Genomic DNA, 14,124 nt, shown 5'->3' with positions numbered 1-14,124 from the left:
CATCTTAATCATCTTCGTTTATAGTTCATAAAGAAGAATACAAGAGTAGTTTTCCTTGTTTGTTTCTGAGGTCTCTGTCACAACCCTGTGGGATAGGGTCGTTCTGAATAGACACTTTTCCCGAAAACAAAATGGCGACTCCGCTGGGGATCGTGTCTAGTTAGTTTATTTGTGTTTCTATTGTTGTTCATCTCATAAACTTAGGAGTGGCAAATCGAACTGCGTTTGCCATTTACAAATGCAAAGTAGAGATCTGCTACTCTAGTCTATTCACTGGGCCTGTTTATGATCTGAACAATTGACTAACAAATGATCTGATTACCCTTTGTGATAGCTCTCAAACATCTTGTAAATCAACCCTCTGATTGTACACATTTGATTGCTTTTATCCGGCCAAAAAACCATAGATTAAACTGCAAACCGTGACCCAGAACCCAGAGAAAATTCTCGTTTCTGCTTCAGTGCAGGCTCTGTGAAGAGACTCTGCATTTCAGCGCAATTCCTGAGAGGGCTACCTGCGTTGCAATTCAGTTTCTCTGTGTAGCAGGTGCGTTGATCAGCCTAGCCCTGCCTAGCTGAGGTTCTTTGCTCATCGTTTCCATTTTTGCCTCTGATTTTTGTAGCCTGTGATCAGTGTGTTTGTCTGTCTAAAAACCCCTTTTCTTTGCCTTAATTCCGCCTCAGTTGTATAAAAAAAAATGTATTTGTTTTTTGTATTTTTTACGTCATTTACAGTTTCCCATTGCAAAAGTAAACTGGTCATACTGTCGCCCTTAGATCTAGAACTGTCGTAAGTGTCATTTTGATCTTAGGAGAAAGTTTGTTTGCTGTTGACAGTTGATTACGCTTTTACTTTTGCCTTTGGTTTGAATTTGTGAATTTCTAGTGTCGAAACAATTGTTTGCTTCAAAATCATAAAGTGTCGTAATCGTCTCTACCTTTTGATTTCGAAAAGAAGCTTGTTTGTGTTTTTCACTTGAAGTTGAATTCAAATTTGTACAACTTTCTTTTTAGGCATCAATATTAAGAAAGTGAAAAAAAAATACATGCACAAGTGCATTTGCATATTGACAGTTTGTATGGCTTGATTTAGGAAAAGTGCATTTACAGTGTGCTCTTTGCTCTTTGAGAAAAGATTGTGTCTTTCTTTTCCCCTTGTAGCTAGGATTTTCATTGGTGAAAAGAGATAAAAGCTTGCTTATCATCTTTAGACTGCATTTTAGGAATTACATCTACATCTCGTGGTGAACCCAAAAGGCAAACTTCATAAGAAAGATCAACCTAAAATAAATTCAATGAACTTAACAACGCTTTGTAACTTAACGCACAACATCTAGAGGTCTAGGCTAGAGACGTATTCCAGCGTCGTAAAGCCTGGTAACTGTTGTCCTCACTGTTGGTTGGGTGATTCCTCCACTTTGAGATGATAAGTGCCAGTACGGACTTGTGCTCCCACGTACCATCAAGTATATATTGGGAGACCCCTATAGGCATAAAACCTTTATCCATAGGAAGCCGTGTCGGCCGCCCTACTGATCGCAATGCACTGAACACAGCATTCGGGAAGATTGACCGCCCGTACCCTAAAAAGTATTCTGCGGTTTTGCGATTGGTTTGGCACTCCCTCTACCTAGACCTCCAGAGCAGTCCCTTTCATTCCTTTTCAGACTCCTTAACGGAAAAGGTCCATCTGAGCACTTGTCACTTCAGGCTCATTAAAAATCGAAGGAGACTAGAGTCATCTTTTGTTTTTTCTCGACTCTTTAAAACTGAAAAAGCAAGTTGTGTCAAAAGCGTCTAAAATTCATTTAACACGGAAACATACTTTCCCTTTTATTTTAGTTGATCGAGTAATCCGCAATCGTGGAAGAAATTCAATTGAAACCCCGTCGTTCGCGGATGCTTACGAGTCAACCGTCTTTGTCTTCGGAAGCGAAACCAGTACGGACAAAGCGGACTCATTTAACCGGATCCAAGTCTCCAATCAAAGTTAGAACAAGTGTTCCAACGAAATTAGAGACTCCGGTTACTCCGAGCAATTCTGGAATCCCTGCCTCAACAGAAGAAATTCGACAGCCACAGAAGGACAGTGATACTGATCCTAGTTTGAGAACAAGCACTTGTGTTACTGAACCAGTTCCATCCATAACCGGTTCAGAGAGTCTTACTTTTCAAACATCTGTCGCTGCCTCTTCGGCACCAGAAATATTTTACGGACCTGACGGTCTTCCCCTTCCACCTGGTTTGATTGCGATAGAGGAAATTGTAGAAGATCCGCAAGCAAGTACTCCAACACATTTTGGAGTCGGGGTCACTCTATTTCCTTCGACATCAGAAGTTAGTCTACCACAAGCGGAAGTTCTTGTAGAATCGCTAGGTAATCTTTTGGATAGACTACAAATGTCTGAACAACCGTCAACATCTAGGACTGTGTCTTCTGACACAGCGACGGCAAAACTCCCTGCTGTCACTCCAACAATGTTTGCCGGCATACCATCTGTCCCGACTAGCTCACAACCGCTAGAAGGAGTCCATCCAGGGACTATTTCGACAGTCTCGTCTGTTCCTGTTTGTTCATCCGGAATTATACCCTGAAACTCTTATGTTGAGTCTCAACAAATTGATCCATTTGGAGGTCAATTTGGGCAGTCCAGTCCCCAAGGGCAAACAATTCCCTTTAGTTCTGGATTACCACCATATGGGGGGTAGTACGCCCTTTCGTTACCACCTCTGGGAGGATATCCATACGGGAATTCACAACAACATTCAGGTTATACTGGAATTACATCAAGTGGTTGGGTACCTATACTACCCCAACAACCAAGGGTTGTATATTCAATGCAACAATGCGTACCTGTGTTGAACATACCCACTACGCCAGCTATTGTGACTGTGTCGCAAGTTCAAGCACTGCCTGTTGTGTGTCAACCTCAAGTTTCTCAGGTTGTAATGCAACAGCCTATTGACCCTGCGACTCAACCATAATCACCAACTAGTGGGTGGACACAGGCCCAGATGGGTACAATTACCCCTCACCTTGGTCAAACGGTTAGTATCGGGCAACAACACATGGCTTCACAACCGTGGCTGGTGCAATACCAACAACCACAATTCCAACAAGTATACCAAGGTGCTGAGCAGCAGATCTTTGCAAACAGTGGACAACCGTACATTCAAAACGGTCAAAATCAACCATTTTATAATGGTCAAGTCCACCAACCTTACCAAACATATTAGCATCAAATGCATTATGCCGGTATGCAAAGACCAATTGCTCAGGCGATTCCATCGTATCCTGGGTATGCTTCACCTAACCTGAATCAACAGTTACCATTCGTGGAAACTTTAGAGTTACCTGATTTAAACCGGCTAACAAACGATCCAATTGCTTATGCCCCTTGGTGGCCAGTGATTCCAGTCAAACTTCCATCAGATATTCCTAAATTTAATGGAAATCTGGGTGAAGATCCATCGAATCACGTGATGACATTTCATCTATGGTGTTCATCAAATACTTTAAATGATGATTCGATAAGGCTTCGCCTTTTTCAGAGGACATTAACAGGTCCGGCAGCCAAATGGTACATTGAATTGCCTAGAGCTTCGTTCGACAACTTCAGCACCTTAGCCACAACCTTTTTAACCCATTTTCAATTACCGATAAGGTATGAAATGGGAACAGAACTACTTACCAACTTTAAACAGACAACAGCCACTCACATATCTGATCATATACATGAGTGGCGGCGTCGTCGTAGGATGGTAAAAACGTACGTTCCCGATCAACTATTAGCTGAACGGTTTATCAAGTCATTACTGCCTTCCATCACGGAAGATGTGGCAAAGTGGGGGGTCGTAACAGAAGAGCAAGTGATCGCTCGTGCACAATATCTGGATTTGATTTACACTCAGTCTGGCACGCTCTATGACAAAATACCTGACGCCCCTAGACTGGAATCCTCGATTCCTTCTCCTCCTAAATCAAACAATGACTCTCATGCCGGCGATGGTGTGATTGGCTCGACAGACGCGAAATCGACAAAGGCCACATCCAAAAAGGCCCATAAGGTTTCAGGTCAAAATGCAAAAGACAAACTTCTTGCTTCGGAAGTAAATGCCGTATCGACAGATAAAGGCAAAGAAACCAAGCAACCAGGAAGCAAGAAGAAAGGAAAAGGGAAGAAGAAGAAATAGGATGAGCAATCTCCCGAAAAATCTTCTTCAAACCCTCCTGGAAATAGGAAACCAAAAAGTCCATGCATGATATGCGATGAGGATCATTGGACCTCACAATGTCCATACAAAGCTGAGCTTAAGAGATTCTTTAAAAGTTCGAAAACCTTAGCAATGTTAACCGATCCGTTTCCGAATCCAGGAACAAATCTGGTTGAAAGTAGAAATGCTTCCCCGTCTCAAGTGCTAAAGTTGTCGATTTCGAAGCAACAAAATGATGCTTTGATTTCGACGAGGAACAAAGATTATGGGAATCCTCAGCTATCGAACAACAAGGACAAAGATCAACCAAGTAGTTCAACAACAACTTCGACAAAAGTTGTACCACCCACCATCCCTGAATTGACAATAAAACCGCCAAAGGGAGTAGTACACAAGTCGACATTTAATCCTCGCGCTAGAGCGGCGCAACATTATAAAATAGTGGAAGATTTGGCCCAATCGCCATCCGCTATGTCGACTCTTGAAGTACTGCAAAACTGCCCATCCCAAAGGCAGGCTTTGTTATCAGCCATTGGTGGGATTGATCCAAAGGATTCCAATCTTGTATCCTTTGACCACAAAGGATACGATCCTCAGTTACCAGCTCAATTAGCTTTCCTTGTTCAAGTGAAAGCCCTCAACAAAACTGTTCACCGAACGATTATTGATGAGGGGGCATCTACATGTATCATGTCGATGAGCTGCTGGAAAACTTTAGGATCTCCAACCTTGTCGCGATCTGCGACAACATTAAAAGCATTCGACGGAAGGACATATACCCCGTACGGTATCCTAAATAACTTGAAAGTTGAACTAGGATGAAAAACAGTAGAAATAGATGTTGAAATCATCGATGGGAATCTTGATTACAACATCCTACTAGGAAGACCGTGGATATATGCCATGGCAGCTGTTGTGTCGACCTATTTTAGAAAGATTGCATTTCCCTTTCAGGGGGGGATTACGATCGTCGACCAACAAAACTTCCTCCCCAATGGTTCGCAAGTTACAGGAAGCATTCCCATGATCCATGGAAGCCCCCATTCGCTTCAGAATATCGGAGTAGGCCTACTAAAAGATCCTACTTTCGCTCTTCCACCTCCAATTGATTTGGCGGAAGTAGCGTCGATAGGAACCTGCAATATGATATCTTCCGCAAAGATCTCAGAAAACGATATCAACATGGATCATGCAATGGTTTTGCCCCCGAGCCCAATAGAAATATTATAGCAATCAATGTTTCTGGCATGGGAGGCAAACCCAAATCAACGCTCGTCAAGCGTTTGGATGGATAGGTCTAGAGAATATGGTACTCCTTCAGATCCTTGGTCGAAAGTGCATAACACCGACAAAGGAATTCTCCAAGCTATGGTAGTTGAAGGAGCGCCATGGAATGATTCCCACCATCATTCTCTTCTTCCAAATTATGAAGAAGATACTCAAAATGACCTCTACCATTCTTCAGTAATTGATTTTCTATCAAATACTGTAAATACGGTGGATTTTGAGCGAAACTTGTCCAATATTGAAGAGACTATAGCCATAAATATCTCGACCAAAGCAGAGGTTGTAGAGAATATTTATGTCGGAAAATGTTGTTCTCCTTCAGAACTGGAAATATATAACGCTCTTTTTCACGAATTCAGAGATGTCTTTTCCTGGTCATACAGTGAAATGCCAGGCATCGACTCGAGTATCGTTGAACACGAAATCAAGATGTTAAACTGGTACGACAACGGCTGAGGCAGGTGCACCCCAAGAAAGCCGCTGCCATCAAGGCAGAAGTCGAAAAACTCCTGCATGCTGGTTTCATCTACCCGATTCCGCTAACCGATTGGGTATCGAACATTGTCCCAGTTATGAAAAAACAGGGGACAATTAGAGTGTGCGTTGATTATAGGGATTTAAATCAAGCTTGTCCAAAAGGCAACTACCCTACACCCTTCATTGACCAAATAATTGATGAATGCGCCGGATGCGAAATCTTTTCATTCATGGATGGATTTTTCGGGTATAATCAAATAAATATCCGCCCACAGGACCAGTCAAAGGCTGCATTCATTTGTTCGTGGGGCACATTCGCATATCGAAAATTACCCTTTGGTTTAAAGAATGCAGGGGCGACGTTTCAGAGGGCAATGAATTATGCCTTCCATGACATCAAAAACATCGTTCAACCTTATCTCGACGACCTTCTGGCTCATTCGCAAAAGCAGACTGATCATCCGCAGCATTTAAGAGCGATATTTCTACGTTGCCGACACTACAAGATACGACTCAATCCGCACAAATGTGTATTTTGCGTCAGTTCTGGTCGTTTAATTGGCTTTGTAGTCTCCAAGGATGGGATTCGTCTCGACCCTTGTAAGGTACAGGCAATCATAAATTTGCCTCCACCTTCGAATTTGCTTCAGATTCAGAAACTCCAATGGAAAGCAAACTTTCTGAGGAGGTTCATTCCAAATTACGCCGAACTTGCTAAAGGTTATACACGTCTTTTGAAAAAAGGGGTACCCTTTAACTGGGATCAGGTTGCGCAAGCTTCCTTTGATGCTTTAAAGGATTCCCTAATGAAAGCATCATTAATGTATGCCCCTGATTATCAAAGAGACTTTAACCTGTATCTGGCTGCAGTAGATACGACCATCGTAATGGTTTTAGTTCAAGAAGTCGATGGAATAGAACATCCTATTTATTATTTAAGTAAGAACTTAAATGATACAGAAAGAAAATGTTCTTATGTTGAAAAACTAGCGCTTGTAGCGGTTCAAGCGATACAAAGATTTCAACACTATGTCCTCTTTCGGAAAACTAACATTCTGTCAGATTGCAACCCCATGACTTATATATTGTCGCGACAGTTGCTAGGGGGCAAATATTCAAAATGGATAGCAATCCTTCAAGAGTTTGACCTGGAATTTGTAAAATCCAAGTCAAAGAAAGCTCTAGTTTTCGCAGAATTATTATGCGATCTCCCATCATCGTCCAACGATGAAACATTTGAAGAAACAATCATGGATGAAAGTTTGTTTCTGATATCCGCAAGCAATGCGTGGTATGGAGATATAATCATTTATCTCCAGACCCAAAAATTCAGGCCAAATACCTCTCACTCAGAACAAAAACGTATTCGATACCAAGCAAAAGACTACATGATCGTCGGTGATACACTTTACCGTCGTGGTATTGATACAGTTCTGAGGAGGTGCCTCACCCATGAGGAAGCCGAAAAAGCCCTGAATGAGTGTCATTCAGGTGCGTGTGGGGGGCACCAATCTGGATATGCTACAGCACAAAAAATCTTACGAGCAGGATACTTCTGGCCAACCATGTTCAAGGATTGCATAACTGCAGTCAGAAGTTGCCATGCTTGTCAAATTTTTGATAGCAAAACTAGAAGACCACCCGCACCTTTACAGCCAATAGTTGCTGTTGGGCCATTTACCAAATGGGGCATCGATTTCATGACATGTAACCCCACCTCGACCGGGAGGCATGGGTATATTATAGTCGCTGTGGACTATTTTACCAAATGGGCCGAGGCGATGCCTACATTAGATAATACTGGTGAAACAACTGCCCTTTTCTTTTTCAATCATGTAGTTGCCAGATTCAGCGTACCACAGGCTATAGTCACAGATCATGGATCGCATTTTCGCAATCACATGATGGTTGAATTAGCTGCCAAACTAGGGCTATCTCATGACAGCTCTACTCCATATTATCCGTAGGCCAACGGACAAGTTGAAGCGATCAACAAGGTCCTGAAACGCATGCTGCAAAGGATGATCGGAGTTCACAAAAGAAGATGGCACCTAATCCTGTACTCAGCTTTTTGGGCTTACCGAACGTCGGTAAGGAATGCGACCGGGTTCACACCCTTCCAACTGGTATATGGCCTGGAAGCAGTCTTACCAGTCCAGTGTGAAATCTCATCTCTCAAACTCGCAATCGATCTCCTCCCTGGAACTTCAGAAGAAGAAGCTCGTTTCTTGGAATTAATCCAATTGGATGAAACCCATCATGACACCACGTTGGCTAACAAAGCCCATAAGAAATGAGTCAAGGCGCAGTTCGACAAAAATGTCAAACCCCGTGTCTTCTCGGAAGGTGACTTGGTCCTGCTTTACAACCAAGAATCCGATAAATTGGGAGCGGGTAAATTTAACTCTTTATGGATGGGCCCCTACATTGTTAAGCGGGTGTTAGCAAGAGGAGCCTACGAGTTGATGGATTACGATGGGATTCCACTGGCGCAACCTTGTAATGGGTTGTACCTCAAGCGTTACTATGCCTAATAGTGACCAATATGCTTTTGTTATATTTTTGTTTTCACTAAGAGTGTCTATTTTGGTCGAGTAATCCACCTTTTTACATTTATTGCAGATGTCAAACCTATTGGAGCCATGTGTTGGATATGTCGACGGAGCAAGTCGTAGTTCGCGGAACCTGTCCCCCGCAGCCTGGGCCATTTTTGATCCAAGCGGCGAGTTAGTAAGTTTCAGAGGTGTATGTATTGGTCAATCAACAAACAATATCGCTGAATATAGTGCGTTGATAGAACTTCTCTCTGATTCCATCACTCATGGTATACGCCGGCTAATCGTCAGGCTAGACTCACAGCTCGTAATACTACAGCTCAATGGTATATATTCCGTCCGAAACCCAACTATTTATCGCATGTTCCTAAGGGTTAAGATTTTGGAAAGACAATTTGATCTTATTCAATACCAGCATATTTCCAGAAACTTAAATACATTAACCGACTCATTAGCAAACTATGTGTTAGATAGACATTTGCAAAATTTATAAAAAGAAACGCATCATCAATGTTCTACATGTGGATCACATAACTCAATCAGAATAAAACTCTGAAAATCAAAAATACATATATAGCTGTTTATGGTTTACACATAATGTTCTGTAACCAAGACAAAAATCGGTCACACGACCCAAAACTCAAAATGCTAGGGGGCACCCTAGTCTAATGATGCTCGTGATAGCAAGTCACAGCCTGTGCGATCATGCGTAAGAGACGAGTCCATCGTCGAGGCACACCAGTAGTATGCTGCTGTAACTGCAAAGGCAGCTCGTCAATCCTCACATCCGGGATACCGAGAGTAAGGTTCTCCACACAACTGTAAGAGTCTCGGCCACATCAAGGTCACGAAGAATAACCCTTCCGACGGCCTCTCTTCCTGGGACAACAGCTGGTACTCTCACGCGAGCTACCGAACGGACAGGACCGACATCTGCATGTACACATGAGTTTGATTAGGGTCTTGATAGAACAAAGCACAAGGACATTATAGACAAAAACAGTAAACATAAATATGGGCAGAGATTTTACCAATAGCATCCCACTGCTCGCCATCCGGCAGTACCAAATCTGGATCACCCCGGAAGTCCATACCGGCATATGGATACTCGGAATAGACCATCTCCTGACGATCAAACCACCTGAAGAAGGTATCAGAAAACGAAATCTGAGATTGACCAGCATGCCTAGACATATGGTCAACCCATCTCTGCATGCGTGGTTCAGTAGGAGAAGGTAAGTCGAGTGCAATGTACTGTGGTTGCATCAGTGGTATCTTCTCCAAGGCAAAGGCAGTCAAAATGGAACCGAACCCAAAGTTCTTCAACTTCCCGTTCTTTATCTTGGTCAACTGCTCTTTCATAACAAGAAGTACTGCGTCGCACCAGTTGAACACCTTCGGTTGAAGGCATTCCAAGGCATGCTGCATATAGGATCTGTTGGCTACATGAAGAGATGCGCTACCGGCCATCCTACCAAAAGTAAATAGGATAGTCCTAAGGGACCTATCAGTGACATCACGGATGATGATCTTGCCGTCTTTACTCGGCTGAGATCCTTCCCTGCAATACTGACGGACATAATCTCTCACAGAATCACCTCCTCGAACCGAACCTGACAAAGAGATAGGGGCACCCCGCCTCGACAAGCCAGTCAAGAAATAGATGTCTACTACGGTCAAGGGGATAGATTTGCCCCTAATCTGGAAAACCTGGTTGACAGGGTCCCAAGAGTCAAGCAAATACTTCAGCAAGTTAATCTGCTGTCTCATGCTAGAGATACGGAAGAACTTCAACAAGCCACAGTTCCGCAGCGCGTTCACTGTAACAGGATCATGTAGGGCAATCATGTCCTCTTCTTCATGTTCTCGTTCTCGCCATGTAAGGGTCATTTTGCTCCAATATCTCTGCAAAAACAAACAAGAGAGGAGATTAGATCCTGATTTTGATGAGAAACAGGGAAAAATTCCATTAAAAACTGTGCAACAACTTTCCTTTCTGCGCCCAACGCACCTGCACATGTGTTACAGGTGCGTTGAATGTCAAGTTACCTTCATGAGGACCCACATTCAGTGCAGGTTTCGATGTACCCAGGGTGCGTTGATGGCAGAACGAGCCCATGAAGCCCCAGGGGCTCAGAAAAGCAGGGAACAGGGCACAAAATGAAAAAAGGAAACCATGAAATGAAAGGGCTCGGGTTTAGCTCCTACCTGGTCCAGACGGTGCTGAGAATCGTCCACAGAATCTCCTGAAATCAGCTGATGAAAATCGAGGGGGAAAACACCTCCAAAGCTCCAACAAACCAAGTTCAAATGAAATGGTAAAATGAGAGGTAAAAAACACTTTTTAATTGCTTTCACGTAGTTCAGAGTAAGGTATTAGTGTTTTAATCTCATTTTCAAAGCAAATGTTTCTAACTAGTTTGATGAAGCAGTTGAAAAATACAGTACTATCTTTGGAAAGACAGAGCTATCTATGGTAAAAATCAAAATAAGACCGCTTAATCGAGCAGTTTTAGCGCATAGTTCAAGCTCATTAAAAAATAAACATAAGATCGAGAAAATGTTTCAACCCGTGTTTAAGCTCGTTAAAAAATGAACTATCCTCCGGTAAATAACCACCGTGAATGAAGCATTTTCAGCCATTAAAGCCTTGGTCGTGTTTGCACCGTCACCTCCACTTTTCCATTGGCCGATCATTCACCTCCATTTGATTGTTTACCCATTTTGAGGAACAACTGCGAAGAGTGATTTCACTAGCCATCCTTGTGACACTACCGTGATTGGAGAATTCCAAACCTTACCTGGAATCAACTGCTACCCATTTTATCACTCGTTCCTCAAAAGACGAGTCTTCTTTAAGCTCTTTTCATCTGACTCGTAAAATATGAAAAGATTGCCGAGTTTTGGCCTTCCAGCTCGTTAAAGCGACCGGAAGTGCTATCCCTCCTCTAGATTTTAATCTTTTTGGACCTGAGGGATTATTGCACAAAAAGATCGAGCGCTTGTTTTGTTCGGCTCGTTAAAACTATCGAAAATTCATCCCTTCTGTATTGTTTTATACTTTTTTGGACTTAAGGGATTAGATGACAAAAAAGGAATTCCAAAGTTATCTTTACATACCTTTTTAGACTCCCTAAAAAGGAAAAGGACCGAGTTATCTTTGTCGTTAGGCTCGTTAAAAGGATTAATAGCGACAAACTTGTCTTTAGACGAGAACGAGTTTCACTATCGGTAGGCTCGTTAAAACATAGCGATGGGTTTGCCCGAAGGGAAAATTATAGAAAAAGCATATGTTATCCTCCTCAAGCTTGACAAAAATAAAGAGGTACTGGTCAGAAATGACTGGGGAAAAATTGGGAAGAAAACTTAAAGAAACTTTATTGGTAGCAAGTCGCTCTTGAACATGACACTTCCACTCCGTGCCATAGTCGGGTTGGGTTGTTTCATTCACCGGTCACATCACCATGGTCACGCCATACCATCCACATTTGGGGTAAATGCTACCGATCCATCACATAAGTGTCGCTGACATGTTCAAGAGAAGTCATCCAGAGAAGTCACCCGTGTCCCATCCACTACCATACATTATACTTCACTCTTTCATGACCGCCACCCTGAACCGTATGTCACCAGATCGTTTTCACCTCCATCAAAATCATTTGATCCGTTCCGTGTCATTGATGTGGGATTCATTAAGGCCCTCCTTTGACGGATCGCTTCTTGTCGACATCAGCTCATTATCCAAGAAGTTGATCTAGGAACACCCCTTCAGTACTTTGAAGCTTGCATGCCTCAATGGCAAGTTTCTCACTTCCGGCGACAGGTATACATCAATGACCTTCGACCGAAAGATTTTGCGTGGTGTTCGACGCCAAGTCCTTTATTCACACCACGTGAATTGTACTGCAATACCTTGAGGGTCATTATCATTATCGGTGATTCCTCTCGCGCTTGTTAATAGTTTACATCATTGACTGGTAATCAAGTGATGTCTTTCCATGTTCGACTTCAAAACATTTCTCACATGGATCGACTTGTACTTAGAGTGAAGATCGGACGAGATTGAAGACCCCAGATCTAGTTTCATCCATCCGGGCTGCGATATGTATTCAGGAAAAATAAAGACATTGAAATGTACAGCATTGCAGCACAGATAATCATCCTACCAAAAGGGATGATGACTTCACCAGAATCATCAGTCTACCATCAGACGATTGTTTGTCCTATGTACATGAAAATGAATTTATAAAGCTGAGCATGAGAATGCCCGTCTCAGCTAGATCATGAAAACAGTATGAAAATAATTTATTGTATTGTATCTCATTACAGGTCTCCTCTCCATCATTAGAAGAACTTTGGATCCTCCTAATAAAGCATTTCACCCGATAAACGGCCTCATACTTTAGGGGGCTACTGTTATAGACATTTTTGTGCCTTACAGCTATAAGCATGAAATGTCCATAAACCAAGGTATCCTAAGTCCCTAAAGATGTTGTTCCAGCTCCTAAAGAAACAAGGTCAACAAATTACAGCTTCTCCCAGAAGTTCTCCACCAGAAACTGCTCAAAACTAGTCAAAACAGATCATTTCAAGTGCTCCACTAGCTGGCTGCGTTGCAAAGCACCCAAATAAACTGGCTAGGTGCGTTGCAACGCACTTGAATGCACTACCAGGGTGCGTTGAGCGGGAAATGACAAGTGGCAGAGTCATTCAACGAGGTGGAGAGACAATGGAAGCTTCCAGAATCTTCTCCAATGACACTTGCCTCACTAAATTCGACCGGTGATGAGTAAGAGGCTCTCAGTCTCCAAGTGGAAGCAAGAACTGAGAGAGAGAAGCCACTAATCAACTCATGGGATGACTCATCCTCTTTGCATACATCTATATATGGATCCCTCACCAAGATATTCGGAGGCTGGAATTTGGTACATTGCAGAGAATTGTTGTTGGTTTTATGATTGATATCAGAGTATTGGGTGATTGATGCTTTGTTGGAGGTGAAGAAGGGATTCTATGCTGGGAGGCTGATGCTGGATCAGGACTCATCGGTTGTAACTCCTCCTGGATCTTCTTGTTTTATCAATAAAACTACTTGAGTTTCTCCTACATGCTTGTATATCTGATGTGTGTTATATATGTATGTTTAGCTTAAATCTGATCCTAAGCTTTTTATGAACATAAATCTATGTCTTTGTGTAGTTTCTCTCTTCTGTGAACTTGCAGGAACTTGGTGACGCTGGGCAAGTGAGGGAGCAGATCGGTGGAAGCTGGCAAAGAGAGGATAGATTGGATTGAACAACTAGCGCAAGACACAGGTCGGTTCATCTTAATCATCTTCATTTATAGTTCATAAAGAAGAATACAAGAGTAGTTTTCCTTGTTTGTTTCTGAGGTCTCTGTCACAACCCTGTGGGATAGGGTCGTTCTGAATAGATACTTTTCCCCAAAACAGCTGCCCCCAGCACAACTCAAAGATATTTTCCGGCATTTATTTCTGGATAAGATTAGGTTAAAGTAATCAATTTTCTGTCGGACCTGTTAGGTCGGCTGTAATAGATAATTTCGGATATATCTTCCCTATATATACCAC

This window comes from Pinus tabuliformis, chromosome 6 (genome assembly GCF_031772625.1).
Source record: "Pinus tabuliformis cultivar Carrire ecotype Pingquan chromosome 6, CPIR1, whole genome shotgun sequence".
Lineage (NCBI taxonomy): Eukaryota > Viridiplantae > Streptophyta > Pinopsida > Pinales > Pinaceae > Pinus > Pinus tabuliformis.
This window is presented reverse-complemented; position numbering follows the sequence as displayed.